This window comes from Palaemon carinicauda, chromosome 30 (genome assembly GCF_036898095.1).
Source record: "Palaemon carinicauda isolate YSFRI2023 chromosome 30, ASM3689809v2, whole genome shotgun sequence".
Lineage (NCBI taxonomy): Eukaryota > Metazoa > Arthropoda > Malacostraca > Decapoda > Palaemonidae > Palaemon > Palaemon carinicauda.
In genome coordinates, this window is record NC_090754.1 from 91616747 (window position 1) to 91624246 (window position 7500).

The 7500-nt window shown below is 36.5% G+C and overlaps 1 pseudogene; it reads right to left on the minus strand.

Moving 5' to 3' along the window:
• Positions 1-6876: 6876 nt before the first annotated feature.
• LOC137623908 (U4 spliceosomal RNA) lies at positions 6877-6984 on the minus strand (annotated as a pseudogene).
• Between the last annotated feature and the right edge of the window lie 516 nt (positions 6985-7500).

Here is a 7500-nt window from a genome sequence, read left to right on the forward strand (position 1 = left end):
ACTTTAAGAAAGTTGCAATGCCAACTTCATGATACAGTTCGTAGGCAAATTCCCCTACCTGTGCTAGCTAGCAGATTGTTTTATAAGGAATATTCATACGAAAGTATGAGAGCTCTATTTTCATAGTTTGAATCTGGACTTTCAGACCTTCTTTTGTTTGAGGATACACTTGGGCACGTTATTCTATGGTTTTTTTTATTTCCTCTCCTCGCTGTGTTATTTTCCCTGTTGGAGCCCTTGGGGTTCTAGCATCCAGCTTTTCCAACTAAGGACGTTGCTTAACTAGTAATGATAACAATAATAATAATGCAGTCGAACAAGTATTCAGTTTATTTCTCTCCGATAAATTCCCAAAACTCCTGAACTGGATAAGATACTGAAAGTTATAGTTGCCTTTTCTATATCTGTTATATTAGGATCTTAAGGTCTTCCCAGTTCACATTTTCAAGATTCTGCAGAAGGCTAGGAGCATGAATGTCTTGGCTGTTATCATGAAGGGACTCTTGGGGTTTTATCTCCTCGTCAAAATTGTATTCGCTTGCTTATTTGTGTGAGTTGGAAGGGGGAAAGCTGAATCAGCATTTTCAAAGTATTCTAAATAAATCCATTCTAATGCCATCTTTCCCATAGGCAGGAATAATGCCATCAATGCACCTAAAGCAGGAGCACTGTAGGAAGTACTTGAATGTCTTTGCATTGTCGGGGTGATTCCTATCTGGACTTAGATTTTAATCTCAGACTATACTTCAGTTTCCATTTCAATTATTCCATCTTGCTGTCCAACCATTTGACTTCCTTTCATACAGCAACCACAGGAGTTTCCTCCAGTTTTACAGAGCTATCGAATGGCCTCCTAGGTCCGAGTGCCTGACTTCAATGTCTCCCAGAAAAACCAACAAATTTCCACAGATTTTGTCATAAGGTTTAGGTCAGTAGAATAGGTTTCAGATGTTCAAATATTAGCCTTTGGGGAATTGTATTATGTACAGATTGGTCAGAAACTCTCCAAGGGTACTGCAGTCTTCATAAGCAGTTCTTGAGGTTTAAAGGCTGCTCATGAATGGCAGAAGCAAGGGACGGTGACATTGCCCTATCAAGCAGGACAATGCCCTAGAGACTGACCATATATACATATGATCAGTGCCCAAGCCCACTCTCCACCCATGCTAGGACTAAAGAGGGACAGACAATGGCTGCTGATAACTCAGCAGGTAGCCCTATAGGCTCCCCCAAACTCTCCATTCTTAGCTCATAAGGATGGTGAGGTTACAGCGACCAAAAGGGCTATGAGTTCAAGTGGGACTCGAACCCCAGTCTAGCGATCACATGGCAAGGATGCTACCAGCAGGCCACTATTTGTAGATTGGGTTATAATTGTCATTAATAAAGCAAAGTTTATTATACGTACCATGAAGTCAGTTCGTCTTGACTTTTTAATTTCATCAACAAATATTCATTTTTGGATTATTTTTATTTATATGTTATTATACTGTGTATATGTTACATACTGATTTTCACGAGGATTTAGTCATTCATTTCCTATATGCCACATCTGGCTACCATATGAACATAGGATATTTTGTATATACATAATAAAATCATTAGAATAATCTTGTCTTTTCCTTTTTGACAGGGAAAGCGAGCTGTTACAGCTTCAGATGCATGCCATTGGGTGGTGAGTACAGGACAAGCACTATTTTGTTGTGTTTTGTAATAACGCTTAAATTTAGACCTTTAATTGAACACTTTCTTTCTATTCTTCTTAGTGTAGGTAGTAGTAGAATAGAGAGAGAGAGAGAGAGAGAGAGAGAGAGAGAGAGAGAGATAAGTGCCATTTGCAAGAAACAGATGAGGTTTAAATTAAAGACAAGATGGTTTGATTTATTAAAAAGGCATATGTCACTTCAAACAGACATAAGAAAGCAACCTTATTGTTCCTTATCATAAGGACCATTACAGCTCGGAGGTTGAAACGTACTACACTCGTCTTTTCACGTTTTTTTTTTTTTTGCTTTATAAATATCACATCAAACAATCTACTGAAGCTTTGATTCTCTCTCTCTCTCTCTCTCTCTCTCTCTCTCTCTCTCTCTCGTATTTTACCTAAACATGACTGAGAACAGTATATTTTTACGGAGAATTTCCAATTAAACATTTTTTTAAACAATACTCTCTCTCTCTCTCTCTCTCTCTCTCTCTCTCTCTCTCTCTTCCCCCAAGGTATACAGTATTCTTGTTGATATGCTGTTATGAATATGTATCACTAACGCGAGTGATTTCCTTATTTCCTTTCCTCACTGGGCTATTTTTTCCTGTTGGAGCCCTTGGTCATAATTGGTTATAACCTGTTGCTTTTCCAACTAGGGTTGTAGCTTAGCTAATAATAATAATAATAATAATAATAATAATAATAATAATAATAATAATAATAACGTCCCAATTTACAAGTTGTTGACAAACACTACGTATCAAGACTGCAGTATCCTTGGACAGTTTCTGACCAATCTATACAAAATACACTTCCCAAAAGGAGAATATCCGAACATCTGAAACCTAGTCTACTGACATAAACCTCATGACAAAATCCCTGGAAATGTGTTGGCCTTTCAGGGAGATACTTAAGTCAGTCACTGGGGCCTGGGAGGCCGTTCAATAGCTCTGTGAAACTGGAGGAAACTCTGCAGTTGTTGTATGAAATGAAGTCAAATGATTGGACACCAAGATGCAAGAAATAAAATGGAGACTGGAGTATAGTCGGAGGTTAAAATCTAGGTCCAGATAGGGGTTGAAATGACAATGTAAACATTTAAGTCATGCCTACAGTGCTCCTGCTTTAGGTGCATTGATGGCATTATTCCTCCCTATGGAGAAGGTGGCTCTAAAATGGCTTTGATTAGAGTACTTTATAAATGCTGATTCGGCTTTCACCCTTCACAGCTTATGCAGATAAGCAAGAGAATACGAGTTTGATGAGTAAGTAAAATCTCGAGTCCCTTCATGATAACAGCCAGGACATTCACGCTCACAGCCTGTTCACATCCTTCTGTAAGGACTTAAAAATGTGAGCTGGGAAGACCCTAAGGTACTAGTATAACAAATGTAGAAAAGGCAACTATAATGTTCAGTATCTTATCCAGTTCAGGAGTTTTTGGAATTTATCATAGAGAAACATTAAACAGAATACCTGTTCGACTGCAGGATGCTAAAAGCCCAACGGCTCCAACAAGGAACATATAGACTAATGAGGAAAGGAAATAAGGAAACAGATAGAATAGTGTGCCTTAGTGTAATCTTAAAGAAAACTAGGAAAACAGAGCTAGTTTACATGCAATCTCTCTTACTTTAGTATCAGCATATCTCATAAAACAATTGCTTGCTAGCAGAGTTGGGAAATTTTGTCTATGAAATTTATGATGAATTTATTATTGCTACTTTCCATAAGTGTCTTCAAACCTAATGCATCTGATAAATTCAATCATAAATCAACTTCATTAATCTCTGAAGAGTCAGTACAATCAAAAGTTCTCTAATTCAGTTGCCCAAATTCTGATGGCGAGGCTATGAAGCATTCTTGAGCAATGTGTAGTCAGATAGTAACAGAGACATAAAGTAAGTCACCATCAATAAACAGTGAGGTCCTCCCGTATGACATAGCAAATCGTACTTCCATCTCTGTGACCAGCCTCTTGTGATATATTGGGAAGATGGGCAATTGAAACTGAGATATGGCAGAAGAAATGTATAACTCAGGTATGGATAAAGGGACAAGGGCAGCTTATCAGGTTATATTGATGTGATCTAATCAAGAAGCCAAAGCAATGAGGATAACATTTATCATTAAGTTTAGGTTAACAAAGAAACACTTTATTTCCAGAATACTAAACATGTTGCATGCTGTCTCATTTTTATATCAAATATCCCTTTATATGTCTTGGGTAGTGCCATAGCCTCTGTACCATGGCATTCCACTGTCTTGGGTTAGAGTTCTCTTGCTTGAGGGTACACTCGGGTGCACTATTCTATCTAATTTCTCTTCATCTTGTTTTGTTAAAGTTTTTACAGTTTATTTAGGAAATATTTATTCTAATGTTGTGACTGTTCTTAAAATATTCAATTTTTTCTTGTTTCCTTTCCTCACTGGGTTATTTTCCCTGTTTGGACCCCTGGGCTTATAGCCTCCTGCTTTTTCAACTAGAGTTGTAGCTAAACAAGTAATAATAATAATAATAATAAAATAATAATAATAATAATAATAATAATAATAATAATAATAATAATAATAATAATAATAATAATGTCTCATAAGAGATAGGACAGACACACGTTGCACCACAAAATTAAACCTGGCTCTTTATACTCTCTTATGTTTAGAATCCTGTTACTTCTACGATTAATATGAAAAGAAGATAACAATTCATATAATAGTTCATTTTTCTACTGATCATTCAGACACCTTTGGGAGAATTGGGCAACAAATTGATTTTAAGATTTAGGTGTCATAAAGGTATCAGTAAAATAGTTTCCTAGTTCAACAAAGTAACTATATTCTGGATACTTATGTTCTATCTCATGATCTAATCAACTTTCTCTCTTTCTTGAAACCAGCCACTGTTCTCTAGTCTTAGGTAGTGTCGTAGTCTCTGCACCATGGTCTTCCACTGTCTTGGATTAGAGTTTTCTTGCTTGAGAGTAACCTACACTTAGACATCATTCTGTCTTATTTCTCTCTCTCTCTTATTTTACTTTTTGACGCTTTTATTGTTTATATAGGAAAAATATATTTCAATGTTGTTAATGTGTTTAAAATGTCTTATTTGAATTGTTCATTTCTTCTCTTGTATTTTATTTCCATGTTTCATTTCCTTACTGGGCTACTTTCCCTTGCTGGAGCCCTTGGGCTCAAACCATCCTGTTTTTCCAACTAGGGTTTTAGCTTAGCTAATAATAATAATAATAATAATAATAATAATAATAATAATAATAATAATAATAATAATAATAATAATATTTACCTGAAGTCTTTAAATCAACATTGCCTGAGATTAACAGGTTGATTAGATTATAAATCTAGTTCTTTTTCCATTCACGATGATTTTCTGACAGAATCCACATTGCGTAAAAGCACTAGACATAAATAGAGGTATTCCCTAATCATATTAATGCACCACTCTATGAAGTAAAACAAAATAATAAATGCATAAATAGGTCATTATCATGATAATATTATTTATATTAGTAGATTTACCGTGATAATTAGAGCATTATAATAAAAGCTTACAAGTTTCAGCTCTCTGACCGTGTTTGGGTGTTGAATGACAAGCATTTCTTTCTTCAATTTCGTGTCACACTTCAGTTTCCAAAGATGTATATATATATATATATATATATACTGTATATATATATATATATATATATATATCATTATTATCAATTTCTAAGGTATTATCAAATATTTAGACTAAATTTTAAGACACATATACCCATATATCTATATCTATATCTATGTATCTATCTCTATATATACATATATACATATATATATATATATATATATAGAGAGAGAGAGAGAGAGAGAGAGAGAGAGAGAGACTGTATAGTGAACAAGGACTCATAAATCTTACGAGGTATATTTATACTCACTTTTGATATATATATATATATATATATATATATGTATTTATGTATATACATACTTTAATATCGAATGAAGTCAAATGATTGGACAGCAAGATGCAAGAAATGAAATGGAAACTGAAATATAGTCGTAGGTTAAAATTTAGATACAGATAGGGGTTGAAATGACAATGCAAACATTTAAGTCATGCCTACAGTGCTCCTGCTTTAGGTGCATTGATGGCATTGTTCCTCCCTATGGAGAAGGTGGCACTAAAATGCAATAACAGTAAACAACATAAATATTCCATTTAACAACGAAGTTAAAATCCTTGGTCTCTCTATCAGAAGAACATGCAACAGCTGCAATATCAAACAAAAATTCCAACTGGCCAAACAGAAAAGGAGCATTAAAACGTTTCAAACTATTGGATAAAACCATAACAATAAATCTGTACAAAAGCCTGATAAGACCTCCATTCGAATATCCAATAGCACCAGCATGCACAGTGGCTCAAACAAAAATGTAAACCTTACAAAAATTCCAAAATGGAAACATAAGACACATACATAGACTAACAATGATAATGACACAAATGAACTCAACGAAACACTCCACAAAATACACAATCTCGAACAAGTAAACGTCAGATACCACAGAAGAGCCACACAAGCCTGGGAAAGACTCAAAAACATTTACCCAAAACTTGCAATAACAAGTGAGGAAATGACAGGCACACAAAACGAGCATTCCTGGTGGAAAAGGATAGCTCCTTGCATAGCTCAGGATGAACCAAATTCGGAGTATTAGAATTAACCAATAAAACAAAAGTAGACAGACATAAATAGATAAACAAGCCCCAGAAAAGGAATTAACATGAATACACAAGTCCTTTGGAGGCTGACAAAATTCTCACCTCCTAGGAGTCCACAAGGCATGATGTCACAGCAAAAACCAACAACAGAAAGCTATTGGGTCTGCCCCAATCTTTTCATCTCCCACTGTACTTCACTTTAACACTATCCCCTCCAATCCTTACAATACTAACTCCCCCCTCCCCTCCCCTGCCCAACTATCTTATCCCCCTATATTGTAGCTGTAGCTGTAGACCTATAAAAAACCTACAAGCAGGTAGCCTGCTTTCTTCTTGCTTTAGACACCGAGCACCCAGGTCTCAATGGACCCACGATCCGACATACCCCCAAATGGGGTGGTCTTGTGTTCCCTGCTGCTAGTCTGATTGCTGCATACCACAAACGGAATGAAGTACATCAGGACCAATTAGCAGCCGGGAAAGGGAAAGTTTCAACGAGCAATAATCACACCTCGGTTAGCCCTCATTGGTTACGATACTGCCACTGCGCAAAGCTGAGAGGGAAAGCACATCTCCCTTTATACGTCGAGAAGGCTGACACAATACCGCCTTGTAATGGGATACATCTAGCTTGCTCGAGAACTGAGAACCACTTGCTGTCCTGGTGGGCCCAAATCTGTGGAGGGCCAAGTATTTTCCGTGGTGGGCCAAGGCCGTCTCTAGTGATTCGAGACGGCCTTGGGTGGGCCCACTCTCCGTGAAGGGCCTAGAATAGTCTGGCCGACACCTGATCAACAAAATCTAAGGAGATTCCAACCTCATTTTTCATGTAAATGCTGTACTTTTATTCAGTGGGATACCGCAGCATCTCAGAGATCACCCCTTGTGCAGGTTAGGAGGTTGAGATCACTCGGCTGTCAGTCTAGAAGGGTCCAGGACTCCAGGGTCAAACAACTAAAATTAGGTAAAAATAAAACTGAGTTTATGGTGGTTGGAAAGAAAAATAGCGTAAGTTATCGGGGTCATATTCGAATAAACATAAATAATAACTGTTCCGAAATCTAGTAAAGTT